Below are 25762 nucleotides of genomic sequence, written 5' to 3'. Positions count from 1 at the left end.
CCAATGTCCCAGGATATGCCTACTGCTTTATTCTGTATACCTGGTGGTCGCTTTTCTTGGGGGTTTTCCTTGATGGTTGTACCGTTGTGCAAAGCTGAGGGATGCTGATACCAAGGGCAGTTCTTTAGCGTGGCTGTGGTGGACAACACCTCCTTGATGGTAGGTGAATTATGTGTTTTATGGTTAGTTGCCTAGACCCAGCAGCTAAAAGACTGGAGAATGTGGGTATCGATCCCACTACCTCTCACATGCTAAGCGAGCGCTCTACCACTTGAGCTAATTCCCCCTGTCAAGGTGTTCTTGATATGCAATTATTTGAGTCACTTGTTAATGGCTCTTCAAATTTCTTCCTGTACGGTTGCCAGAGAGCTGGTTTTTAATTCTTTTTATATTTAAAAAACATCAAGTAAAAGGTTACGAGCATTGACAAATACATAAATGAAGGTGTTAACAAAACACTACACCATTCCAAGTCCCTTAGCATTTATTATCTTAAGTCAATGTCCCAGGATATGCCCACTGCTTTATTCTGAATACCTAGTGGTAGCTTTTCTTGGGGGTTTTCCTTGATGGTAGTACCGTTGTGCAAAGCTGAGGGTTGCTGATACCAAGGGAAGTTCTTTAACGTGGCTGTGGTTGACAACACCTCCTTGATGGTAGTTGAATTATGAGTTTTCTGGTTAGTTGCCTAGGCATAGCAGCGAAAAGACTGGAGAATGTGGGTATCAATCCCACTACCTCTCACATGCTAAGCGAGCACTCTACCACTTGAGCTAATTCCCCCAGGTAAGGTGTTCTTGATATGCAATTATTTGAGTCACTTTTTAATGGCTCTTCAAAATTACTGCTGTACGGTCGCCAGAGAGCTGGTTCGTAATTCTTTTTATGTTTAAAAATCATCAAGTAAAAGGTTACGAGCATTGACAGATAATAAAAAAATGAAAGTGAAGTTGTTGCCAACATTACACCATTCAAAGTTCCTTAGCATTTATTATGTTAAGCCAATGTCCCAGGATATTCCTACCGCTTTACTTTGAATACCTAGTGGAAGCTTTTCTTGGGGTTTTTTTCTTAAGAGTAGCACCGTTGTGCAAAGCTGAGGGTTGCTGATACCAAGGGAAGTTCCTTAACGTGGCTGTGGTGGACAACACCTGCTTGATGGTAGGTGAATTATGTGTTTTCTGGTTAGTTGACTAGGCCTAGCAGCCAAAAGACTGGAGAATGCGGGTATTGATCGCACTACCTCTCACACACAAAGCAAGCGCTCTACCACTTGAGCTAATTACCCTAGGGGAAGTCTACTTGATATGCAATTATTTGAGTAACTTGTTAATGGCTCTTCAAAATTCCTTCTGTACGGTTGCCAGAGAGCTGGTTCGTAATTCTTTTTATGTTTAAAAATCATCAAGTAATAGGTTATGAGCATTGACAGATAAATAAATGAAAGTGTTAACATTACACTACACCATTCCAAGTCCCTTAGCATTTATTATCTTAAGTCAATGTCCCAGGATATGCCCACTGCTTTATTCTGAATACCTAGTGGTAGCTTTTCTTGGGGGTTTTCCTTGATGGTAGTACCGTTGTGCAAAGCTGAGGGTTACTGATACCAAGGGAAGTTCTTTAACGTGGCTGTGGTTGACAACACCTCCTTGATGGTAGTTGAATTATGAGTTTTCTGGTTAGTTGCCTAGGCCCAGCAGCTAAAAGGCTGGAGAATGTGGGTATCGATCCCACTACCTCTCACATGCTAAGCGAGCGCTCTACCACTTGAGCTAATTCCCCTGTCAAGGTTTTCTTGATATGCAATTATTTGAGTCACTTGTTAATTGCTCTTCAAATTTCCTCCTGTACGGTTGCCAGAGAGCTGGTTTGTAATTCTTTTTATATTTAAAAAACATCAAGTAAAAGGTTACGAGCATTGACAAATACATAAATGAAGGTGTTAACAAAACACTACACCATTCCAAGTTCCTTTGCATTTATTATGTTAAGCCAATGTCCCAGGATATACCTACTGCTTTATTCTGAATACCTAGTGGTTGCTTTTCTTGGGGGTTTTCCTTGATGGTAGTACCGTTGTGCAAAGCTGAGGGTTGCTGATACCAAGGGAAGTTCTTTAACATGGCTGTGTTGGACAACACCTGCTTGATGGTAGGTGAATTATGTGTTTTCTGGTTAGTTGCCTAGGCCCAGCAGCTAAAAGACTGGAGAATGTGGGTATCGATCCCACTACCTCTCACATGTGAAGCTAGCGCTCTACCACTTGAGCTAATTCCCCAAGGAAAGGTATTTTTGATATGCAATTATTTGAGTCACTTGTTAATGGCTCTTCAAAATTCCTCCAGTACGGTCGCCAGAGAGCTGGTTCGTAATTCTTTTTATGTTTTAAAATCATGAAGTAAAAGGTTACGGGTATTGACAGGTGAAAATAATGAAAGTGAAGGTGTTGCCAACATTACACCATTCCAAGTCCCTTAGCATTTATTATGTTAAGCCAATGTCCCAGGATATGCCTACTGCTTTATTCTGAATACCTAGTGGTAGCTTTTCTTGGGGGTTTTCCTTGATGGTAGTACCGTTGTGCAAAGCTGAGGGTTGCTGATACCAAGGGAAGTTCTTTAACATGGCTGTGGTGGACAACACCTGCTTGATGGTAGGTGAATTATGTGTTTTCTGGTTAGTTGCCTAGGCCCAGCAGCTAATAGAATGGAGAATGTGGGTATTGATCCCACTACCTCTCACATGCTAAGCGAGCGCTCTACCACTTGAGCTAAATCCCCCTGTCAAGGTGTTCTTGATATGCAATTATTTGAGTCACTTGTTAATGGCTCTTCAAATTTCCTCCTGTACGGTTGCCAGAGAGCTGGTTTGTAATTCTTTTTATATTTAAAAAACATCAAGTAAAAGGTTACGAGCATTGACAAATACATAAATGAAGGTGTTAAAACACTACACCATTCCAAGTTCCTTTGCATTTATTATGTTAAGCCAATGTCCCAGGATATGCCTACTGCTTTATTCTGTATACCTAGTGGTCGCTTTTCTTGGGGGTTTTCCTTGATGGTTGTACCGTTGTGCAAAGCTGAGGGATGCTGATACCAAGGGCAGTTCTTTAGCGTGGCTGTGGTGGACAACACCTCCTTGATGGTATAGGTGAATTATGTGTTTTATGGTTAGTTGCCTAGGCCCAGCAGCTAAAAGACTGGAGAATGTGGGTATTGATCCCACTACTTCTCACATGCTAAGCGAGCGCTCTACCATTTGAGCTAATTCCCCCAGGAATGGTGTTTTTGATATGCAATTATTTGAGTCACTTGTTAATGGCTCTTCAAAATTCCTCCTGTACGGTCTCCAGAGAGCTGGTTCGTAATTCTTTTTATGTTTAAAAATCATCAAGTAAAAGGTTACGAGCATTGACAGATAAAATAAGTTAATGTGAAGGTGTTGCCAACATTACACCATTCCAAGTCCCTTAGCATTTATTATGTTAAGCCAATGTCCCAGGATATGCCTACTGCTTTATTCTGAATACCTAGTGGTCGCTTTTCTTGTGGGTTTTCCTTGATGGTAGTACCGTTGTGCAAAGCTGAGGGTTGCTGATACCAAGGGAAGTTCTTTAACATGGCTGTGGTGGACAACACCTGCTTGATGGTAGGTGAATTATGTGTTTTCTGGTTAGTTGCCTAGGCCCAGCAGCTAAAAGACTGGAGAATGTGGGTATCAATCCCACTACCTCTCACATGCTAAGCGAGCGCGATCCCACTTGAGCTAATTCCCCCAGGAAAGGTATTCTTGATATGCAATTATTTGAGTCACTTGTTAATGGCTCTTCACAATTCCTTCTGTGCGGTCGCCAGAGAGCTGGTTCGTAATTCATTTTATGTTTAAAAAAGATCAAGTAAAAGGTTACGAGCATTGACAGATAAAAAAAGTTAAAGTGAAGGTGTTGCCAACATTTCACCATTCCAAGTTCCTTAGCATTTATTATGTTAAGCCAATGTCCCAGGATATGCCTACTGCTTTATTCTGTATACCTGGTGGTCGCTTTTCTTGGGGGTTTTCCTTGATGGTTGTACCGTTGTGCAAAGCTGAGGGATGCTGATACCAAGGGCAGTTCTTTAGCGTGGCTGTGGTGGACAACACCTCCTTGATGGTAGGTGAATTATGTGTTTTATGGTTAGTTGCCTAGACCCAGCAGCTAAAAGACTGGAGAATGTGGGTATCGATCCCACTACCTCTCACATGCTAAGCGAGCGCTCTACCACTTGAGCTAATTCCCCCTGTCAAGGTGTTCTTGATATGCAATTATTTGAGTCACTTGTTAATGGCTCTTCAAATTTCTTCCTGTACGGTTGCCAGAGAGCTGGTTTTTAATTCTTTTTATATTTAAAAAACATCAAGTAAAAGGTTACGAGCATTGACAAATACATAAATGAAGGTGTTAACAAAACACTACACCATTCCAAGTCCCTTAGCATTTATTATCTTAAGTCAATGTCCCAGGATATGCCCACTGCTTTATTCTGAATACCTAGTGGTAGCTTTTCTTGGGGGTTTTCCTTGATGGTAGTACCGTTGTGCAAAGCTGAGGGTTGCTGATACCAAGGGAAGTTCTTTAACGTGGCTGTGGTTGACAACACCTCCTTGATGGTAGTTGAATTATGAGTTTTCTGGTTAGTTGCCTAGGCATAGCAGCGAAAAGACTGGAGAATGTGGGTATCGATCCCACTACCTCTCACATGCAAAGCAAGCGCTGTACCATTTGAGCTAATTCCCCCAGGAAAGGTGTTCTTGATATGCAATTATTTGAGTCACTTGTTAATGGCTCTTCAAAATTCCTCCTGTACGGTCGCCAGAGAGCTGGTTCGTAATTCTTTTTATGTTTAAAAATCATCAAGTAAATGGTTACGAGCATTGACAGATAAAAAAAGTTAAAGTGAAGGTGTTGCCAACATTACACCATTCCAAGTTCCTTAGCATTTATTATGTTAAGCCAATGTCCCAGGATATGCCTACTGCTTTATTCTGTATACCTAGTGGTCGCTTTTCTTGGGGGTTTTCCTTGATGGTTGTACCGTTGTGCAAAGCTGAAGGATGCTGATACCAAGGGAAGTTCTTTAACATGGCTGTGGTGGACAACACCTGCTTGATGGTAGGGGAATTAAGTGTTTTCTGGTTAGTTGCCTAGGCCCAGCAGCTAAAAGACTGGAGAATGTGGGTATCGATCCCACTGCCTCTCACATGCTAAGCGAGCGCTCTACCACTTGAGCTAATTCCCCCAGGAAAGGTGTTCTTGATATGCAATTATTTCAGTCACCAGTTAATGGCTCTTCAAAATTCCTTCTGTGCGGTTGCCAGAGGCTGGTTCGTAATTCATTTTATGTTTAAAAATCATCAAGTAAAAGGTTACGAGCATTGACAGATAAAAAAAGCTAATGTGAAGGTGTTGCCAACATTACAAGTTCCTTAGCATTCATTGTTAAGCCAATGTCCCAGGATATGCCTACTGCTTTATTCTGAATACCTAGTGGTTGCTTTTCTTGGGGGTTTTCCTTGATGGTTGTACCGTTGTGCAAAGCTGAGGGATGCTGATACCAAGGGCAGTTCTTTAACGTGGCTGTGGTGGACAACACCTCCTTCATGGTAGGTGAATTATGTGTTTTCTGGTTAGTTGCCTAGGTCCAGCAGCTATACGACTGGAGAATGTGGGTATCGATCCCACTACCTCTCACATGCTAAGCGAGCGCTCTACCACTTGAGCTAATTCCCCCAGGAAAGGTGTTCTTGATATGCAATTATTTCAGTCACTTGTTAATGGCTCTTCAAAATTCCTTCTGTGCGGTTGCCAGAGGCTGGTTCGTAATTCATTTTATGTTTAAAAAAGATCAAGTAAAAGGTTACGGGCATTGACAGATAAAAAAAGTTAAAGTGAAGGTGTTGCCAACATTACACCATTCCAAGTTCCTTAGCATTTATTATGTTAAGCCAATGTCCCAGGATATGCCTACTGCTTTATTCTGAATACCTAGTGGTCGCTTTTCTTGGGGGTTTTCCTTGATGGTAGTACCGTTGTGCAAAGCTGAGGGTTGCTGATACCAAGGGAAGTTCTTTAACATGGCTGTGGTGGACAACACCTGCTTGATGGTAGGTGAATTATGTGTTTTCTGGTTAGTTGCCTAGGCCCAGCAGCTAAAAGACTGGAGAATGTGGGTATCGATCCCACTACCTCTCACATGCAAAGCGAGCGCTCTTCCATTTGAGCTAATTCCCCCAGGAAAGGTGTTCTTGATATGCAATTATTTGAGTCACTTGTTAATGGCTCTTCAAAATTCCTCCTGTACGGTCTCCAGAGAGCTGGTTCGTAATTCTTTTTATGTTTAAAAATCATCAAGTAAAAGGTTTCGAGCCTTGACAGATAAAAAAAGTTAATGTGAAGGTGTTGCCAACATTACACCATTCCAAGTTCCTTAGCATTCATTGTTAAGCCAATGTCCCAGGATATGCCTACTGCTTTATTCTGAATACCTAGTGGTTGCTTTTCTTGGGGGTTTTCCTTGATGGTTGTACCGTTGTGCAAAGCTGAGGGATGCTGATACCAAGGGCAGTTCTTTAACGTGGCTGTGGTGGACAACACCTCCTTCATGGTAGGTGAATCATGTGTTTTCTGGTTAGTTGCCTTGACCCAGCAGCTAAAAGACTGGAGAATGTGGGTATCGATCCTACTACCTCTCACATGCTAAGCGAGCGCTCTACCACTTGAGCTAATTCCCCCTGTCAAGGTGTTCTTGATATGCAATTATTTGAGTCACTTGTTAATGGCTCTTCAAATTTCCTCCTGTACGGTTGCCAGAGAGCTGGTTTGTAATTCTTTTTATATTTAAAAAACATCAAGTAAAAGGTTACGAGCATTGACAAATACATAAATGAAGGTGTTAACAAAACAATACACCATTCCAAGTTCCTTTGCATTTATTATGTTAAGCCAATGTCCCAGGATATGCCTATTGCTTTATTCTGAATACCTAGTGGTCGCTTTTCTTGGGGGTTTTCCTTGATGGTAGTACCGTTGTGCAAAGCTGAGGGTTGCTGATACCAAGGGAAGTTCTTTAACATGGCTGTGGTGGACAACACCTGCTTGATGGTAGGTGAATTATGTGTTTTCTGGTTAGTTGCCTAGGCCCAGCAGCTAAAAGACTGGAGAATGTGGGTATCGATCCCACTACCTCTCACATGCAAAGCGAGCGCTCTACCATTTGAGCTAATTCCCCCAGGAAAGGTGTTCTTGATATTCAATTATTTGAGTCACTTGTTAATGGCTCTTCAAAATTCCTCCTGTACGGTCTCCAGAGAGCTGGTTCGTAATTCTTTTTATGTTTAAAAATCATCAAGTAAAAGGTTACGAGCATTGACAGATAAAAAAAGTTAATGTGAAGGTGTTGCCAACATTACACCATTCCAAGTTCCTTAGCATTCATTGTTAAGCCAATGTCCCAGGATATGCCTACTGCTTTATTCTGAATACCTAGTGGTTGCTTTTCTTGGGGGTTTTCCTTGATGGTTGTACCGTTGTGCAAAGCTGAGGGATGCTGATACCAAGGGCAGTTCTTTAACGTGGCTGTGGTGGACAACACCTCCTTCATGGTAGGTGAATTATGTGTTTTCTGGTTAGTTGCCTTGACCCAGCAGCTAAAAGACTGGAGAATGTGGGTATCGATCCCACTACCTCTCACATGCTAAGCGAGCACTCTACCACTTGAGCTAATTCCCCCAGGAAAGGTGTTCTTGATATGCAATTATTTCAGTCACCAGTTAATGGCTCTTCAAAATTCCTTCTGTGCGGTTGCCAGAGGCTGGTTCGTAATTCATTTTATGTTTAAAAAAGATCAAGTAAAAGGTTACGAGCATTGACAAATACATAAATGAAGGTGTTAACAAAACAATACACCATTCCAAGTTCCTTTGCATTTATTATGTTAAGCCAATGTCCCAGGATATGCCTATTGCTTTATTCTGAATACCTAGTGGTCGCTTTTCTTGGGGGTTTTCCTTGATGGTAGTACCGTTGTGCAAAGCTGAGGGTTGCTGATACCAAGGGAAGTTCTTTAACATGGCTGTGGTGGACAACACCTGCTTGATGGTAGGTGAATTATGTGTTTTCTGGTTAGTTGCCTAGGCCCAGCAGCTAAAAGACTGGAGAATGTGGGTATCGATCCCACTACCTCTCACATGCAAAGCGAGCGCTCTACCATTTGAGCTAATTCCCCCAGGAAAGGTGTTCTTGATATTCAATTATTTGAGTCACTTGTTAATGGCTCTTCAAAATTCCTCCTGTACGGTCTCCAGAGAGCTGGTTCGTAATTCTTTTTATGTTTAAAAATCATCAAGTAAAAGGTTACGAGCATTGACAGATAAAAAAAGTTAATGTGAAGGTGTTGCCAACATTACACCATTCCAAGTTCCTTAGCATTCATTGTTAAGCCAATGTCCCAGGATATGCCTACTGCTTTATTCTGAATACCTAGTGGTTGCTTTTCTTGGGGGTTTTCCTTGATGGTTGTACCGTTGTGCAAAGCTGAGGGATGCTGATACCAAGGGCAGTTCTTTAACGTGGCTGTGGTGGACAACACCTCCTTCATGGTAGGTGAATTATGTGTTTTCTGGTTAGTTGCCTTGACCCAGCAGCTAAAAGACTGGAGAATGTGGGTATCGATCCCACTACCTCTCACATGCTAAGCGAGCACTCTACCACTTGAGCTAATTCCCCCAGGAAAGGTGTTCTTGATATGCAATTATTTCAGTCACCAGTTAATGGCTCTTCAAAATTCCTTCTGTGCGGTTGCCAGAGGCTGGTTCGTAATTCATTTTATGTTTAAAAAAGATCAAGTAAAAGGTTATGGGCATTGACAGATAAAAAAAGTTAAAGTGAAGGTGTTGCCAACATTACACCATTCCAAGTTCCTTAGCATTTATTATGTTAAGCCAATGTCCCAGGATATGCCTACTGCTTTATTCTGTATACCTAGTGGTTGCTTTTCTTGGGGGTTTTCCTTGATAGTTTTACCGTTGTGCAAAGCTGAGGGATGCTGATACCAAGGGCAGTTCTTTAGCGTGGCTGTGGTGGACAACACCTCCTTGATGGTATAGGTGAATTATGTGTTTTATGGTTAGTTGCCTAGGCCCAGCAGCTAAAAGACTGGAGAATGTGGGTATCGATCCCACTACCTCTCACATGCGAAGCGAGCGCTCTACCACTTGAGCTAATTCCCCTGTCAAGGTGTTCTTGTCATGCAATTATTTGAGTCACTTGTTAATGGCTCTTCAAATTTCCTCCTGTACGGTTGCCAGAGAGCTGGTTTGTAATTCTTTTTATATTTAAAAAACATCAAGTAAAAGGTTACGAGCATTGACAAATACATAAATGAAGGTGTTAACAAAACACTACACCATTCCAAGTTCCTTTGCATTTATTATGTTAAGCCAATGTCCCAGGATATACCTACTGCTTTATTCTGAATACCTAGTGGTTGCTTTTCTTGGGGGTTTTCCTTGATGGTAGTACCGTTGTGCAAAGCTGAGGGTTGCTGATACCAAGGGAAGTTCTTTAACATGGCTGTGGTGGACAACACCTGCTTGATGGTAGGTGAATTATGTGTTTTCTGGTTAGTTGCCTAGGCCCAGCAGCTAAAAGACTGGAGAATGTGGGTATCGATCCCACTACCTCTCACATGCTAAGCGAGCGCTCTACCACTTGAGCTAATTCCCCCAGGAAAGATATTCTTGATATGCAATTATTTGAGTCACTTTATAATGGCTCTTCAAAATTCCTGCTGTACGGTCTCCAGAGAGCTGGTTCGTAATTCTTTTTATGTTTAAAAATCATCAAGTAAAAGGTTACGAGCATTGACAGATAAAAAAAGTTAATGTGAAGGTGTTGCCAACATTACACCATTCCAAGTTCCTTAGCATTCATTGTTAAGCCAATGTCCCAGGATATGCCTACTGCTTTATTCTGAATACCTAGTGGTTGCTTTTCTTGGGGGTTTTCCTTGATGGTTGTACCGTTGTGCAAAGCTGAGGGATGCTGATACCAAGGGCAGTTCTTTAACGTGGCTGTGGTGGACAACACCTCCTTCATGGTAGGTGAATTATGTGTTTTCTGGTTAGTTGCCTTGACCCAGCAGCTAAAAGACTGGAGAATGTGGGTATCGAGCCCACTACCTCTCACATGCTAAGCGAGCACTCTACCACTTGAGCTAATTCCCCTGTCAAGGTGTTTTTGATATGCAATTATTTGAGTCACTTGTTAATGGCTCTTCAAAATTCCTCCTGTACGGTCTCCAGAGAGCTGGTTCGTAATTCTTTTTATGTTTAAAAATCATCAAGTAAAAGGTTACGAGCATTGACAGATAAAAAAAGCTAATGTGAAGGTGTTGCCAACATTACACCATTCCAAGTTCCTTAGCATTCATTGTTAAGCCAATGTCCCAGGATATGCCTACTGCTTTATTCTGAATACCTAGTGGTTGCTTTTCTTGGGGGTTTTCCTTGATGGTTGTACCGTTGTGCAAAGCTGAGGGATGCTGATACCAAGGGCAGTTCTTTAACGTGGCTGTGGTGGACAACACCTCCTTCATGGTAGGTGAATTATGTGTTTTCTGGTTAGTTGCCTTGACCCAGCAGCTAAAAGACTGGAGAATGTGGGTATCGATCCTACTACCTCTCACATACTAAGCGAGCGCTCTACCACTTGAGCTAATTCCCCGTGTCAAGGTGTTCTTGATATGCAATTATTTGAGTCACTTGTTAATGGCTCTTCAAATTTCCTCCTGTACGGTTGCCAGAGAGCTGGTTTGTAATTCTTTTTATGTTTAAAAATCATCAAGTAAAAGGTTACGAGCATTGACAGATAAAAAAAGCTAATGTGAAGGTGTTGCCAACATTACACCATTCCAAGTTCCTTAGCATTCATTGTTAAGCCAATGTCCCAGGATATGCCTACTGCTTTATTCTGAATACCTAGTGGTCGCTTTTCTTGGGGGTTTTCCTTGATGGTAGTACCGTTGTGCAAAGCTGAGGGTTGCTGATACCAAGGGAAGTTCTTTAACATGGCTGTGGTGGACAACACCTGCTTGATGGTAGGTGAATTATGTGTTTTCTGGTTAGTTGCCTAGGCCCAGCAGCTAAAAGACTGGAGAATGTGGGTATCGATCCCACTACCTCTCACATGCAAAGCGAGCGCTCTACCATTTGAGCTAATTCCCCCAGGAAAGGTGTTCTTGATATGCAATTATTTGAGTCACTTGTTAATGGCTCTTCAAAATTCCTCCTGTACGGTCTCCAGAGAGCTGGTTCGTAATTCTTTTTATGTTTAAAAATCATCAAGTAAAAGGTTACGAGCATTGACAGATAAAAAAAGCTAATGTGAAGGTGTTGCCAACATTACACCATTCCAAGTTCCTTAGCATTCATTGTTAAGCCAATGTCCCAGGATATGCCTACTGCTTTATTCTGAATACCTAGTGGTTGCTTTTCTTGGGGGTTTTCCTTGATGGTTGTACCGTTGTGCAAAGCTGAGGGATGCTGATACCAAGGGCAGTTCTTTAACGTGGCTGTGGTGGACAACACCTCCTTCATGGTAGGTGAATTATGTGTTTTCTGGTTAGTTGCCTTGACCCAGCAGCTAAAAGACTGGAGAATGTGGGTATCGATCCTACTACCTCTCACATGCTAAGCGAGCACTCTACCACTTGAGCTAATTCCCCTGTCAAGGTGTTCTTGATATGCAATTATTTGAGTCACTTGTTAATGGCTCTTCAAATTTCCTCCTGTACGGTTGCCAGAGAGCTGGTTTGTAATTCTTTTTATATTTAAAAAACATCAAGTAAAAGGTTACGAGCATTGACAAATACATAAATGAAGGTGTTAACAAAACACTAGACCATTCCAAGTTCCTTTGCATTTATTATGTTAAGCCAATGTCCCAGGATATGCCTACTGCTTTATTCTGAATACCTAGTGGTCGCTTTTCTTGGGGGTTTTCCTTGATGGTAGTACCGTTGTGCAAAGCTGAGGGTTGCTGATACCAAGGGAAGTTCTTTAACATGGCTGTGGTGGACAACACCTGCTTGATGGTAGGTGAATTATGTGTTTTCTGGTTAGTTGCCTAGGCCCAGCAGCTAAAAGAATGGAGAATGTGGGTATCGATCCCACTACCTCTCACATGCTAAGCGAGCGCTCTACCACTTGAGCTAATTCCCCCAGGAGAAGTATTTTTGATATGCAATTATTTGAGTCACTTGTTAATGGCTCTTCAAAATTCCTCCAGTACGGTCGCCAGAGAGCTGGTTCGTAATTCTTTTTATGTTTTAAAATCATGAAGTAAAAGGTTACGGGCATTGACAGGTGAAAATAATGAAAGTGAAGGTTTTGCCAACATTACACCATTCCAAGTCCCTTAGCATTTATTATGTTAAGCCAATGTCCCAGGATATGCCTACTGCTTTATTCTGAATACCTAGTGGTAGCTTTTCTTGGGGGTTTTCCTTGATGGTAGTACCGTTGTGCAAAGCTGAGGGTTGCTGATACCAAGGGAAGTTCTTTAACATGGCTGTGGTGGACAACACCTGCTTGATGGTAGGTGAATTATGTGTTTTCTGGTTAGTTGCCTAGGCCCAGCAGCTAAAAGAATGGAGAATGTGGGTATCGATCCCACTACCTCTCACATGCTAAGCAAGCGCTCTACCACTTGAGCTAATTCCCCCAGGAAAGATATTCTTGATATGCAATTATTTGAGTCACTTGTTAATGGCTCTTCAAAATTCCTGCTGTACGGTCTCCAGAGAGCTGGTTCGTAATTCTTTTTATGTTTAAAAATCATCAAGTAAAAGGTTACGAGCATTGACAGATAAAAAAAGTTAATGTGAAGGTGTTGCCAACATTACACCATTCCAAGTTCCTTAGCATTCATTGTTAAGCCAATGTCCCAGGATATGCCTACTGCTTTATTCTGAATACCTAGTGGTTGCTTTTCTTGGGGGTTTTCCTTGATGGTTGTACCGTTGTGCAAAGCTGAGGGATGCTGATACCAAGGGCAGTTCTTTAACGTGGCTGTGGTGGACAACACCTCCTTCATGGTAGGTGAATTATGTGTTTTCTGGTTAGTTGCCTTGACCCAGCAGCTAAAAGACTGGAGAATGTGGGTATCGATCCCACTACCTCTCACATGCTAAGCGAGCACTCTACCACTTGAGCTAATTCCCCTGTCAAGGTGTTTTTGATATGCAATTATTTGAGTCACTTGTTAATGGCTCTTCAAAATTCCTCCTGTACGGTCTCCAGAGAGCTGGTTCGTAATTCTTTTTATGTTTAAAAATCATCAAGTAAAAGGTTACGAGCATTGACAGATAAAAAAAGCTAATGTGAAGGTGTTGCCAACATTACACCATTCCAAGTTCCTTAGCATTCATTGTTAAGCCAATGTCCCAGGATATGCCTACTGCTTTATTCTGAATACCTAGTGGTTGCTTTTCTTGGGGGTTTTCCTTGATGGTTGTACCGTTGTGCAAAGCTGAGGGATGCTGATACCAAGGGCAGTTCTTTAACGTGGCTGTGGTGGACAACACCTCCTTCATGGTAGGTGAATTATGTGTTTTCTGGTTAGTTGCCTTGACCCAGCAGCTAAAAGACTGGAGAATGTGGGTATCGATCCTACTACCTCTCACATGCTAAGCGAGCGCTCTACCACTTGAGCTAATTCCCCGTGTCAAGGTGTTCTTGGTATGCAATTATTTGAGTCACTTGTTAATGGCTCTTCAAATTTCCTCCTGTACGGTTGCCAGAGAGCTGGTTTGTAATTCTTTTTATATTTAAAAAACATCAAGTAAATGGTTACGAGCATTGACAAATACATAAATGAAGGTGTTAACAAAGCACTACACCATTCCAAGTTCCTTTGCATTTATTATGTTAAGCCAATGTCCCAGGATATACCTACTGCTTTATTCTGAATACCTAGTGGTCGCTTTTCTTGGGGGTTTTCCTTGATGGTAGTACCGTTGTGCAAAGCTGAGGGTTGCTGATACCAAGGGAAGTTCTTTAACATGGCTGTGGTGGACAACACCTCCTTCATGGTAGGTGAATTATGTGTTTTCTGGTTAGTTGCCTTGACCCCGCAGCTAAAAGACTGGAGAATGTGGGTATCGATCCTACTACCTCTCACATGCTAAGCGAGCGCTCTACCACTTGAGCTAATTCCCCGTGTCAAGGTGTTCTTGATATGCAATTATTTGAGTCACTTGTTAATGGCTCTTCAAATTTCCTCCTGTACGGTTGCCAGAGAGCTGGTTTGTAATTCTTTTTATATTTAAAAAACATCAAGTAAATGGTTACGAGCATTGACAAATACATAAATGAAGGTGTTAACAAAGCACTACACCATTCCAAGTTCCTTTGCATTAATTATGTTAAGCCAATGTCCCAGGATATACCTACTGCTTTATTCTGAATACCTAGTGGTCGCTTTTCTTGGGGGTTTTCCTTGATGGTAGTACCGTTGTGCAAAGCTGAGGGTTGCTGATACCAAGGGAAGTTCTTTAACATGGCTGTGGTGGACAACACCTGCTTGATGGTAGGTGAATTATGTGTTTTCTGGTTAGTTGCCTAGGCCCAGCAGCTAAAAGACTGGAGAATGTGGGTATCGATCCCACTACCTCTCACATGCGAAGCGAGCGCTCTACCACTTGAGCTAATTCCCCCAGGAAAGGTGTTCTTGATATGCAATTATTTCAGTCACCAGTTAATGGCTCTTCAAAATTCCTTCTGTGCGGTTGCCAGAGGCTGGTTCGTAATTCATTTTATGTTTAAAAAAGATCAAGTAAAAGGTTACGGGCATTGACAGATAAAAAAAGTTAAAGTGAAGGTGTTGCCAACATTACACCATTCCAAGTTCCTTAGCATTTATTATGTTAAGCCAATGTCCCAGGATATGCCTACTGCTTTATTCTGAATACCTAGTGGTCGCTTTTCTTGGGGGTTTTCCTTGATGGTAGTACCGTTGTGCAAAGCTGAGGGTTGCTGATACCAAGGGAAGTTCTTTAACATGGCTGTGGTGGACAACACCTGCTTGATGGTAGGTGAATTATGTGTTTTCTGGTTAGTTGCCTAGGCCCAGCAGCTAAAAGACTGGAGAATGTGGGTATCGATCCCACTACCTCTCACATGCAAAGCAAGCGCTCTACCATTTGAGCTAATTCCCCCAGGAAAGGTGTTCTTGATATTCAATTATTTGAGTCACTTGTTAATGGCTCTTCAAAATTCCTCCTGTACGGTCTCCAGAGAGCTGGTTCGTAATTCTTTTTATGTTTAAAAATCATCAAGTAAAAGGTTACGAGCATTGACAGATAAAAAAAGTTAATGTGAAGGTGTTGCCAACATTACACCATTCCAAGTTCCTTAGCATTCATTGTTAAGCCAATGTCCCAGGATATGCCTACTGCTTTATTCTGAATACCTAGTGGGTGCTTTTCTTGGGGGTTTTCCTTGATGGTTGTACCGTTGTGCAAAGCTGAGGGATGCTGATACCAAGGGCAGTTCTTTAACGTGGCTGTGGTGGACAACACCTCCTTCATGGTAGGTGAATTATGTGTTTTCTGGTTAGTTGCCTTGACCCAGCAGCTAAAAGACTGGAGAATGTGGGTATCAATCCCACTACCTCTCACATGCTAAGCGAGCGCTCTACCACTTGAGCTAATTCCCCCAGGAAAGGTGTTCTTGATATGCAATTATTTCAGTCACCAGTTAATGGCTCTTCAAAATTCCTTCTGTGCGGTTGCCAGAGGCTGGTTCGTAATTCATTTTATGTTTAAAAAAGATCAAGTAAAAGGTTATGGGCATTGACAGATAAAAAAAGTTAAAGTGAAGGTGTTGCCAACATTACACCATTCCAAGTTCCTTAGCATTTATTATGTTAAGCCAATGTCCCAGGATATGCCTACTGCTTTATTCTGTATACCTAGTGGTTGCTTTTCTTGGGGGTTTTCCTTGATAGTTTTACCGTTGTGCAAAGCTGAGGGATGCTGATACCAAGGGCAGTTCTTTAGCGTGGCTGTGGTGGACAACACCTCCTTGATGGTATAGGTGAATTATGTGTTTTATGGTTAGTTGCCTAGGCCCAGCAGCTAAAAGACTGGAGAATGTGGGTATCGATCCCACTACCTCTCACATGCGAAGCGAGCGCTCTACCACTTGAGCTAATTCCCCTGTCAAGGTGTTCTTGTTATGCAATTATTTGAGTCACTTGTTAATGGCTCTTCAAATTTCCTCCTGTACGGTTGCCAGAGAGCTGGTTTGTAATTCTTTTTATATTTAAAAAACATCAAGTAAAAGGTTACGAGCATTGACAAATACATAAATGAAGGTGTTAACAAAACACTACACCATTCCAAGTTCCTTTGCATTTATTATGTTAAGCCAATGTCCCAGGATATACCTACTGCTTTATTCTGAATACCTAGTGGTTGCTTTTCTTGGGGGTTTTCCTTGATGGTTGTACCGTTGTGCAAAGCTGAGGGATGCTGATACCAAGGGCAGTTCTTTAACGTGGCTGTGGTGGACAACACCTCCTTCATGGTAGGTGAATTATGTGTTTTCTGGTTAGTTGCCTTGACCCAGCAGCTAAAAGACTGAAGAATGTGGGTATCGATCCCACTACCTCTCACATGCTAAGCGAGCGCTCTACCACTTGAGCTAATTCCCCCAGGAAAGATATTCTTGATATGCAATTATTTGAGTCACTTGTTAATGGCTCTTCAAAATTCCTGCTGTACGGTCTCCAGAGAGCTGGTTCGTAATTCTTTTTATGTTTAAAAATCATCAAGTAAAAGGTTACGAGCATTGACAGATAAAAAAAGTTAATGTGAAGGTGTTGCCAACATTACACCATTCCAAGTTCCTTAGCATTCATTGTTAAGCCAATGTCCCAGGATATGCCTACTGCTTTATTCTGAATACCTAGTGGTTGCTTTTCTTGGGGGTTTTCCTTGATGGTTGTACCGTTGTGCAAAGCTGAGGGATGCTGATACCAAGGGCAGTTCTTTAACGTGGCTGTGGTGGACAACACCTCCTTCATGGTAGGTGAATTATGTGTTTTCTGGTTAGTTGCCTTGACCCAGCAGCTAAAAGACTGGAGAATGTGGGTATCGATCCTACTACCTCTCACATGCTAAGCGAGCGCTCTACCACTTGAGCTAATTCCCCGTGTCAAGGTGTTCTTGGTATGCAATTATTTGAGTCACTTGTTAATGGCTCTTCAAATTTCCTCCTGTACGGTTGCCAGAGAGCTGGTTTGTAATTCTTTTTATATTTAAAAAACATCAAGTAAATGGTTTTGAGCATTGACAAATACATAAATGAAGGTGTTAACAAAGCACTACACCATTCCAAGTTCCTTTGCATTTATTATGTTAAGCCAATGTCCCAGGATATACCTACTGCTTTATTCTGAATACCTAGTGGTCGCTTTTCTTGGGGGTTTTCCTTGATGGTAGTACCGTTGTGCAAAGCTGAGGGTTGCTGATACCAAGGGAAGTTCTTTAACATGGCTGTGGTGGACAACACCTCCTTCATGGTAGGTGAATTATGTGTTTTCTGGTTAGTTGCCTTGACCCAGCAGCTAAAAGACTGGAGAATGTGGGTATCGATCCTACTACCTCTCACATGCTAAGCGAGCGCTCTACCACTTGAGCTAATTCCCCGTGTCAAGGTGTTCTTGATATGCAATTATTTGAGTCACTTGTTAATGGCTCTTCAAATTTCCTCCTGTACGGTTGCCAGAGAGCTGGTTTGTAATTCTTTTTATATTTAAAAAACATCAAGTAAATGGTTACGAGCATTGACAAATACATAAATGAAGGTGTTAACAAAGCACTACACCATTCCAAGTTCCTTTGCATTAATTATGTTAAGCCAATGTCCCAGGATATACCTACTGCTTTATTCTGAATACCTAGTGGTCGCTTTTCTTGGGGGTTTTCCTTGATGGTAGTACCGTTGTGCAAAGCTGAGGGTTGCTGATACCAAGGGAAGTTCTTTAACATGGCTGTGGTGGACAACACCTGCTTGATGGTAGGTGAATTATGTGTTTTCTGGTTAGTTGCCTAGGCCCAGCAGCTAAAAGACTGGAGAATGTGGGTATCGATCCCACTACCTCTCACATGTGAAGCGAGCGCTCTACCACTTGAGCTAATTCCCCCAGGAATGGTGTTCTTGATATGCAATTATTTCAGTCACCAGTTAATGGCTCTTCAAAATTCCTTCTGTGCGGTTGCCAGAGGCTGGTTCGTAATTCATTTTATGTTTAAAAAAGATCAAGTAAAAGGTTACGGGCATTGACAGATAAAAAAAGTTAAAGTGAAGGTGTTGCCAACATTACACCATTCCAAGTTCCTTAGCATTTATTATGTTAAGCCAATGTCCCAGGATATGCCTACTGCTTTATTCTGAATACCTAGTGGTCGCTTTTCTTGGGGGTTTTCCTTGATGGTAGTACCGTTGTGCAAAGCTGAGGGTTGCTGATACCAAGGGAAGTTCTTTAACATGGCTGTGGTGGACAACACCTGCTTGATGGTAGGTGAATTATGTGTTTTCTGGTTAGTTGCCTAGGCCCAGCAGCTAAAAGACTGGAGAATGTGGGTATCGATCCCACTACCTCTCACATGTGAAGCGAGCGCTCTACCACTTGAGCTAATTCCCCCAGGAAAGGTGTTCTTGATATGCAATTATTTCAGTCACCAGTTAATGGCTCTTCAAAATTCCTTCTGTGCGGTTGCCAGAGGCTGGTTCGTAATTCATTTTATGTTTAAAAAAGATCAAGTAAAAGGTTACGGGCATTGACAGATAAAAAAAGTTAAAGTGAAGGTGTTGCCAACATTACACCATTCCAAGTTCCTTAGCATTTATTATGTTAAGCCAATGTCCCAGGATATGCCTACTGCTTTATTCTGAATACCTAGTGGTCGCTTTTCTTGGGGGTTTTCCTTGATGGTAGTACCGTTGTGCAAAGCTGAGGGTTGCTGATACCAAGGGAAGTTCTTTAACATGGCTGTGGTGGACAACACCTGCTTGATGGTAGGTGAATTATGTGTTTTCTGGTTAGTTGCCTAGGCCCAGCAGCTAAAAGACTGGAGAATGTGGGTATCGATCCCACTACCTCTCACATGCAAAGCGAGCGCTCTACCATTTGAGCTAATTCCCCCAGGAAAGGTGTTCTTGATATTCAATTATTTGAGTCACTTGTTAATGGCTCTTCAAAATTCCTCCTGTACGGTCTCCAGAGAGCTGGTTCGTAATTCTTTTTATGTTTAAAAATCATCAAGTAAAAGGTTACGAGCATTGACAGATAAAAAAAGTTAATGTGAAGGTGTTGCCAACATTACACCATTCCAAGTTCCTTAGCATTCATTGTTAAGCCAATGTCCCAGGATATGCCTACTGCTTTATTCTGAATACCTAGTGGTTGCTTTTCTTGGGGGTTTTCCTTGATGGTTGTACCGTTGTGCAAAGCTGAGGGATGCTGATACCAAGGGCAGTTCTTTAACGTGGCTGTGGTGGACAACACCTGCTTGATGGTAGGTGAATTATGTGTTTTCTGGTTAGTTGCCTAGGTCCAGCAGCTATACGACTGGAGAATGTGGGTATCGATCCCACTACCTCTCACATGCTAAGCGAGCGCTCTAGCACTTGAGCTAATTCCCCCTGTCAAGGTGTTCTTGATATGCAATTATTTCAGTCACTTGTTAATGGCTCTTCAAAATTCCTTCTGTGCGGTTGCCAGAGGCTGGTTCGTAATTCATTTTATGTTTAAAAAAGATCAAGTAAAAGGTTACGGGCATTGACAGATAAAAAAAGTTAAAGTGAAGGTGTTGCCAACATTACACCATTCCAAGTTCCTTAGCATTTATTATGTTAAGCCAATGTCCCAGGATATGCCTACTGCTTTATTCTGAATACCTAGTGGTCGCTTTTCTTGGGGGTTTTCCTTGATGGTAGTACCGTTGTGCAAAGCTGAGGGTTGCTGATACCAAGGGAAGTTCTTTAACATGGCTGTGGTGGACAACACCTGCTTGATGGTAGGTGAATTATGTGTTTTCTGGTTAGTTGCCTAGGCCCAGCAGCTAAAAGACTGGAGAATGTGGGTATCGATCCCACTACCTCTCACATGCAAAGCGAGCGCTCTACCATTTGAGCTAATTCCCCCAGGAAAGGTGTTCTTGATATGCAATTATTTGAGTCACTTGTTAATGGCTCTTCAAAATTCCTCCTGTACGGTCTCCAGAGAGCTGGTTCGTAATTCTTTTTATGTTTAAAAATCATCAAGTAAAAGGTTACGAGCATTGACAGATAAAAAAAGCTAATGTGAAGGTGTTGCCAACATTACACCATTCCAAGTTCCTTAGCATTCATTGTTAAGCCAATGTCCCAGGATATGCCTACTGCTTTATTCTGAATACCTAGTGGTTGCTTTTCTTGGGGGTTTTCCTTGATGGTTGTACCGTTGTGCAAAGCTGAGGGATGCTGATACCAAGGGCAGTTCTTTAACGTGGCTGTGGTGGACAACACCTCCTTCATGGTAGGTGAATTATGTGTTTTCTGGTTAGTTGCCTTGACCCAGCAGCTAAAAGACTGGAGAATGTGGGTATCGATCCTACTACCTCTCACATGCTAAGCGAGCGCTCTACCACTTGAGCTAATTCCCCGTTTCAAGGTGTTCTTGATATGCAATTATTTGAGTCACTTGTTAATGGCTCTTCAAATTTCCTCCTGTACGGTTGCCAGAGAGCTGGTTTGTAATTCTTTTTATATTTAAAAAACATCAAGTAAATGGTTACGAGCATTGACAAATACATAAATGAAGGTGTTAACAAAGCACTACACCATTCCAAGTTCCTTTGCATTTATTATGTTAAGCCAATGTCCCAGGCTATACCTACTGCTTTATTCTGAATACCTAGTGGTCGCTTTTCTTGGGGGTTTTCCTTGATGGTAGTACCGTTGTGCAAAGCTGAGGGTTGCTGATACCAAGGGAAGTTCTTTAACATGGCTGTGGTGGACAACACCTGCTTGATGGTAGGTGAATTATGTGTTTTCTGGTTAGTTGCCTAGGCCCAGCAGCTAAAAGACTGGAGAATGTGGGTATCGATCCCACTACCTCTCACATGCGAAGCGAGCGCTCTACCACTTGAGCTAATTCCCCCAGGAAAGGTGTTCTTGATATGCAATTATTTCAGTCACCAGTTAATGGCTCTTCAAAATTCCTTCTGTGCGGTTGCCAGAGGCTGGTTCGTAATTCATTTTATGTTTAAAAAAGATCAAGTAAAAGGTTACGGGCATTGACAGATAAAAAAAGTTAAAGTGAAGGTGTTGCCAACATTACACCATTCCAAGTTCCTTAGCATTTATTATGTTAAGCCAATGTCCCAGGATATGCCTACTGCTTTATTCTGAATACCTAGTGGTCGCTTTTCTTGGGGGTTTTCCTTGATGGTAGTACCGTTGTGCAAAGCTGAGGGTTGCTGATACCAAGGGAAGTTCTTTAACATGGCTGTGGTGGACAACACCTGCTTGATGGTAGGTGAATTATGTGTTTTCTGGTTAGTTGCCTAGGCCCAGCAGCTAAACGACTGGAGAATGTGGGTATCGATCCCACTACCTCTCACATGCGAAGCGAGCGCTCTACCACTTGAGCTAATTCCCCCAGAAAAGGTATTTTTGATATGCAATTATTTGAGTCACTTGTTAATGGCTCTTCAAAATTCCTCCAGTACGGTCGCCAGAGAGCTGGTTCGTAATTCTTTTTATGTTTTAAAATCATGAAGTAAAAGGTTACGGGCATTGACAGGTGAAAATAATGAAAGTGAAGGTGTTGCCAACATTACACCATTCTAAGTCCCTTAGCATTTATTATGTTAAGCCAATGTCCCAGGATATGCCTACTGCTTTATTCTGAATACCTAGTGGTTGCTTTTCTTGGGGGTTTTCCTTGATGGTAGTACCGTTGTGCAAAGCTGAGGGTTGCTGATACCAAGGGAAGTTGTTTAACATGGCTGTGGTGGACAACACCTGCTTGATGGTAGGTGAATTATGTGTTTTCTGGTTAGTTGCCTAGGCCCAGCAGCTAAAAGACTGGAGAATGTGGGTATCGATCCCACTACCTCTCACATGCTAAGCAAGCGCTCTACCACTTGAGCTAATTCCCCCAGGAAATATATTCTTGATATGCAATTATTTGAGTCACTTGTTAATGGCTCTTCAAAATTCCTCCTGTACGGTCTCCAGAGAGCTGGTTCGTAATTCTTTTTATGTTTAAAAATCATCAAGTAAAAGGTTACGAGCATTGACAGATAAAAAAAGTTAATGTGAAGGTGTTGCCAACATTACACCATTCCAAGTTCCTTAGCATTCATTGTTAAGCCAATGTCCCAGGATATGCCTACTGCTTTATTCTGAATACCTAGTGGTTGCTTTTCTTGGGGGTTTTCCTTGATGGTTGTACCGTTGTGCAAAGCTGAGGGATGCTGATACCAAGGGCAGTTCTTTAACGTGGCTGTGGTGGACAACACCTCCTTCATGGTAGGTGAATTATGTGTTTTCTGGTTAGTTGCCTTGACCCAGCAGCTAAAAGACGACAGAATGTGGGTATCGATCCCACTACCTCTCACATGCTAAGCGAGCGCTCTACCACTTGAGCTAATTCCCCCAGGAAAGGTGTTCTTGATATGCAATTATTTCAGTCACCAGTTAATGGCTCTTCAAAATTCCTTCTGTGCGGTTGCCAGAGGCTGGTTCGTAATTCATTTTATGTTTAAAAAAGATCAAGTAAAAGGTTATGGGCATTGACAGATAAAAAAAGTTAAAGTGAAGGTGTTGCCAACATTACACCATTCCAAGTTCCTTAGCATTTATTATGTTAAGCCAATGTCCCAGGATATGCCTACTGCTTTATTCTGTATACCTAGTGGTTGCTTTTCTTGGGGGTTTTCCTTGATAGTTTTACCGTTGTGCAAAGCTGAGGGATGCTGATACCAAGGGCAGTTCTTTAGCGTGGCTGTGGTGGACAACACCTCCTTGATGGTATAGGTGAATTATGTGTTTTATGGTTAGTTGCCTAGGCCCAGCAGCTAAAAGACTGGAGAATGTGGGTATCGATCCCACTACCTCTCACATGCGAAGCGAGCGCTCTACCACTTGAGCTAATTCCCCTGTCAAGGTGTTCTTGTTATGCAATTATTTGAGTCACTTGTTAATGGCTCTTCATATTTCCTCCTGTACGGTTGCCAGAGAGCTGGTTTGTAATTCTTTTTATATTTAAAAAACATCAAGTAAAAGGTTACGAGCATTGACAAATACATAAATGAAGGTGTTAACAAAACACTACACCATTCCAAGTTCCTTTGCATTTATTATGTTAAGCCAATGTCCCAGGATATACCTACTGCTTTATTCTGAATACCTAGTGGTTGCTTTTCTTGGGGGTTTTCCTTGATGGTAGTACCGTTGTGCAAAGCTGAGGGTTGCTGATACCAAGGGAAGTTCTTTAACATGGCTGTGGTGGACAACACCTGCTTGATGGTAGGTGAATTATGTGTTTTCTGGTTAGTTGCCTAGGCCCAGCAGCTAAAAGACTGGAGAATGTGGGTATCGATCCCACTACCTCTCACATGCTAAGCGAGCGCTCTACCACTTGAGCTAATTCCCCCAGGAAAGATATTCTTGATATGCAATTATTTGAGTCACTTGTTAATGGCTCTTCAAAATTCCTGCTGTACGGTCTCCAGAGAGCTGGTTCGTAATTCTTTTTATGTTTAAAAATCATCAAGTAAAAGGTTACGAGCATTGACAGATAAAAAAAGTTAATGTGAAGGTGTTGCCAACATTACACCATTCCAAGTTCCTTAGCATTCATTGTTAAGCCAATGTCCCAGGATATGCCTACTGCTTTATTCTGAATACCTAGTGGTTGCTTTTCTTGGGGGTTTTCCTTGATGGTTGTACCGTTGTGCAAAGCTGAGGGATGCTGATACCAAGGGCAGTTCTTTAACGTGGCTGTGGTGGACAACACCTCCTTCATGGTAGGTGAATTATGTGTTTTCTGGTTAGTTGCCTTGACCCAGCAGCTAAAAGACTGGAGAATGTGGGTATCGATCCCACTACCTCTCACATGCAAAGCGAGCGCTCTACCACTTGAGCTAATTCCCCTGTCAAGGTGTTTTTGATATGCAATTATTTGAGTCACTTGTTAATGGCTCTTCAAAATTCCTCCAGTACGGTCGCCAGAGAGCTGGTTCGTAATTCTTTTTATGTTTAAAAATCATCAAGTAAAAGGTTACGAGCATTGACAGATAAAAAAAGCTAATGTGAAGGTGTTGCCAACATTACACCATTCCAAGTTCCTTAGCATTCATTGTTAAGCCAATGTCCCAGGATATGCCTACTGCTTTATTCTGAATACCTAGTGGTTGCTTTTCTTGGGGGTTTTCCTTGATGGTTGTACCGTTGTGCAAAGCTGAGGGATGCTGATACCAAGGGCAGTTCTTTAACGTGGCTGTGGTGGACAACACCTCCTTCATGGTAGGTGAATTATGTGTTTTCTGGTTAGTTGCCTTGACCCAGCAGCTAAAAGACTGGAGAATGTGGGTATCGATCCCACTACCTCTCACATGCAAAGCGAGCGCTCTACCACTTGAGCTAATTCCCCTGTCAAGGTGTTTTTGATATGCAATTATTTGAGTCACTTGTTAATGGCTCTTCAAAATTCCTGCTGTACGGTCTCCAGAGAGCTGGTTCGTAATTCTTTTTATGTTTAAAAATCATCAAGTAAAAGGTTACGAGCATTGACAGATAAAAAAAGTTAATGTGAAGGTGTTGCCAACATTACACCATTCCAAGTTCCTTAGCATTTATTATGTTAAGCCAATGTCCCAGGATATGCCTACTGCTTTATTCTGAATACCTAGTGGTCGCTTTTCTTGGGGGTTTTCCTTGATGGTAGTACCGTTGTGCAAAGCTGAGGGTTGCTGATACCAAGGGAAGTTCTTTAACATGGCTGTGGTGGACAACACCTGCTTGATGGTAGGTGAATTATGTGTTTTCTGGTTAGTTGCCTAGGCCCAGCAGCTAAAAGACTGGAGAATGTGGGTATCGATCCCACTACCTCTCACATGCGAAGCAAGCGCTCTACCACTTGAGCTAATTCCCCTGTCAAGGTGTTCTTGATATGCAATTATTTGAGTCACTTGTTAATGGCTCTTCAAATTTCCTCCTGTACGGTTGCCAGAGAGCTGGTTTGTAATTCTTTTTATATTTAAAAAACATCAAGTAAATGGTTACGAGCATTGACAAATACATAAATGAAGGTGTTAACAAAGCACTACACCATTCCAAGTTCCTTTGCATTTATTATGTTAAGCCAATGTCCCAGGATATACCTACTGCTTTATTCTGAATACCTAGTGGTCGCTTTTCTTGGGGGTTTTCCTTGATGGTAGTACCGTTGTGCAAAGCTGAGGGTTGCTGATACCAAGGGAAGTTCTTTAACATGGCTGTGGTGGACAACACCTGCTTGATGGTAGGTGAATTATGTGTTTTCTGGTTAGTTGCCTAGGCCCAGCAGCTAAAAGACTGGAGAATGTGGGTATCGATCCCACTACCTCTCACATGCAAAGCGAGCGCTCTACCACTTGAGCTAATTCCCCCAGGAAAGGTATTT

At 42.0% G+C, this 25762-nt stretch overlaps 28 non-coding genes across 28 annotated transcripts; all 28 read right to left on the bottom strand.

Annotated features, from left to right (window-relative positions):
- Positions 1–213: 213 nt before the first annotated feature.
- Positions 214–286, bottom strand: trnaa-agc (transfer RNA alanine (anticodon AGC)). Its single transcript has one exon. It is a non-coding gene; the product is annotated as a tRNA-Ala (tRNA).
- Positions 287–1712: 1426 nt separating this feature from the next.
- On the bottom strand, positions 1713–1785 carry trnaa-agc (transfer RNA alanine (anticodon AGC)). The gene has a single exon. It is a non-coding gene; the product is annotated as a tRNA-Ala (tRNA).
- Positions 1786–4210: 2425 nt separating this feature from the next.
- Positions 4211–4283, bottom strand: trnaa-agc (transfer RNA alanine (anticodon AGC)). The gene has a single exon. It is a non-coding gene; the product is annotated as a tRNA-Ala (tRNA).
- A 926-nt stretch (positions 4284–5209) lies between these two features.
- Positions 5210–5282, bottom strand: trnaa-agc (transfer RNA alanine (anticodon AGC)). Its single transcript has one exon. It is a non-coding gene; the product is annotated as a tRNA-Ala (tRNA).
- A 418-nt stretch (positions 5283–5700) lies between these two features.
- On the bottom strand, positions 5701–5773 carry trnaa-agc (transfer RNA alanine (anticodon AGC)). Its single transcript has one exon. It is a non-coding gene; the product is annotated as a tRNA-Ala (tRNA).
- Positions 5774–7198: 1425 nt separating this feature from the next.
- trnaa-ugc (transfer RNA alanine (anticodon UGC)) lies at positions 7199–7271 on the bottom strand. The gene has a single exon. It is a non-coding gene; the product is annotated as a tRNA-Ala (tRNA).
- A 427-nt stretch (positions 7272–7698) lies between these two features.
- Positions 7699–7771, bottom strand: trnaa-agc (transfer RNA alanine (anticodon AGC)). The gene has a single exon. It is a non-coding gene; the product is annotated as a tRNA-Ala (tRNA).
- A 423-nt stretch (positions 7772–8194) lies between these two features.
- trnaa-ugc (transfer RNA alanine (anticodon UGC)) lies at positions 8195–8267 on the bottom strand. Its single transcript has one exon. It is a non-coding gene; the product is annotated as a tRNA-Ala (tRNA).
- Positions 8268–8694: 427 nt separating this feature from the next.
- trnaa-agc (transfer RNA alanine (anticodon AGC)) lies at positions 8695–8767 on the bottom strand. The gene has a single exon. It is a non-coding gene; the product is annotated as a tRNA-Ala (tRNA).
- A 430-nt stretch (positions 8768–9197) lies between these two features.
- Positions 9198–9270, bottom strand: trnaa-cgc (transfer RNA alanine (anticodon CGC)). Its single transcript has one exon. It is a non-coding gene; the product is annotated as a tRNA-Ala (tRNA).
- A 423-nt stretch (positions 9271–9693) lies between these two features.
- Positions 9694–9766, bottom strand: trnaa-agc (transfer RNA alanine (anticodon AGC)). The gene has a single exon. It is a non-coding gene; the product is annotated as a tRNA-Ala (tRNA).
- Positions 9767–11192: 1426 nt separating this feature from the next.
- Positions 11193–11265, bottom strand: trnaa-ugc (transfer RNA alanine (anticodon UGC)). The gene has a single exon. It is a non-coding gene; the product is annotated as a tRNA-Ala (tRNA).
- A 923-nt stretch (positions 11266–12188) lies between these two features.
- Positions 12189–12261, bottom strand: trnaa-agc (transfer RNA alanine (anticodon AGC)). Its single transcript has one exon. It is a non-coding gene; the product is annotated as a tRNA-Ala (tRNA).
- Positions 12262–13190: 929 nt separating this feature from the next.
- Positions 13191–13263, bottom strand: trnaa-agc (transfer RNA alanine (anticodon AGC)). The gene has a single exon. It is a non-coding gene; the product is annotated as a tRNA-Ala (tRNA).
- A 1420-nt stretch (positions 13264–14683) lies between these two features.
- trnaa-cgc (transfer RNA alanine (anticodon CGC)) lies at positions 14684–14756 on the bottom strand. Its single transcript has one exon. It is a non-coding gene; the product is annotated as a tRNA-Ala (tRNA).
- A 1431-nt stretch (positions 14757–16187) lies between these two features.
- On the bottom strand, positions 16188–16260 carry trnaa-cgc (transfer RNA alanine (anticodon CGC)). Its single transcript has one exon. It is a non-coding gene; the product is annotated as a tRNA-Ala (tRNA).
- A 423-nt stretch (positions 16261–16683) lies between these two features.
- Positions 16684–16756, bottom strand: trnaa-agc (transfer RNA alanine (anticodon AGC)). The gene has a single exon. It is a non-coding gene; the product is annotated as a tRNA-Ala (tRNA).
- A 1421-nt stretch (positions 16757–18177) lies between these two features.
- trnav-cac (transfer RNA valine (anticodon CAC)) lies at positions 18178–18250 on the bottom strand. Its single transcript has one exon. It is a non-coding gene; the product is annotated as a tRNA-Val (tRNA).
- Positions 18251–18678: 428 nt separating this feature from the next.
- Positions 18679–18751, bottom strand: trnav-cac (transfer RNA valine (anticodon CAC)). The gene has a single exon. It is a non-coding gene; the product is annotated as a tRNA-Val (tRNA).
- Positions 18752–19179: 428 nt separating this feature from the next.
- trnaa-ugc (transfer RNA alanine (anticodon UGC)) lies at positions 19180–19252 on the bottom strand. Its single transcript has one exon. It is a non-coding gene; the product is annotated as a tRNA-Ala (tRNA).
- A 928-nt stretch (positions 19253–20180) lies between these two features.
- Positions 20181–20253, bottom strand: trnaa-ugc (transfer RNA alanine (anticodon UGC)). Its single transcript has one exon. It is a non-coding gene; the product is annotated as a tRNA-Ala (tRNA).
- A 924-nt stretch (positions 20254–21177) lies between these two features.
- Positions 21178–21250, bottom strand: trnaa-cgc (transfer RNA alanine (anticodon CGC)). Its single transcript has one exon. It is a non-coding gene; the product is annotated as a tRNA-Ala (tRNA).
- A 428-nt stretch (positions 21251–21678) lies between these two features.
- Positions 21679–21751, bottom strand: trnaa-cgc (transfer RNA alanine (anticodon CGC)). The gene has a single exon. It is a non-coding gene; the product is annotated as a tRNA-Ala (tRNA).
- Positions 21752–23183: 1432 nt separating this feature from the next.
- Positions 23184–23256, bottom strand: trnaa-cgc (transfer RNA alanine (anticodon CGC)). The gene has a single exon. It is a non-coding gene; the product is annotated as a tRNA-Ala (tRNA).
- Positions 23257–23679: 423 nt separating this feature from the next.
- Positions 23680–23752, bottom strand: trnaa-agc (transfer RNA alanine (anticodon AGC)). The gene has a single exon. It is a non-coding gene; the product is annotated as a tRNA-Ala (tRNA).
- A 427-nt stretch (positions 23753–24179) lies between these two features.
- trnaa-ugc (transfer RNA alanine (anticodon UGC)) lies at positions 24180–24252 on the bottom strand. Its single transcript has one exon. It is a non-coding gene; the product is annotated as a tRNA-Ala (tRNA).
- Positions 24253–24678: 426 nt separating this feature from the next.
- trnaa-ugc (transfer RNA alanine (anticodon UGC)) lies at positions 24679–24751 on the bottom strand. The gene has a single exon. It is a non-coding gene; the product is annotated as a tRNA-Ala (tRNA).
- A 924-nt stretch (positions 24752–25675) lies between these two features.
- On the bottom strand, positions 25676–25748 carry trnaa-ugc (transfer RNA alanine (anticodon UGC)). The gene has a single exon. It is a non-coding gene; the product is annotated as a tRNA-Ala (tRNA).
- Between the last annotated feature and the right edge of the window lie 14 nt (positions 25749–25762).

This window comes from Paramormyrops kingsleyae, chromosome 2 (assembly GCF_048594095.1).
Source record: "Paramormyrops kingsleyae isolate MSU_618 chromosome 2, PKINGS_0.4, whole genome shotgun sequence".
NCBI lineage: Eukaryota > Metazoa > Chordata > Actinopteri > Osteoglossiformes > Mormyridae > Paramormyrops > Paramormyrops kingsleyae.
The sequence above is the reverse complement of the archived record's forward strand: the minus strand, read 5'-3'. Positions and strand labels throughout refer to the sequence as shown.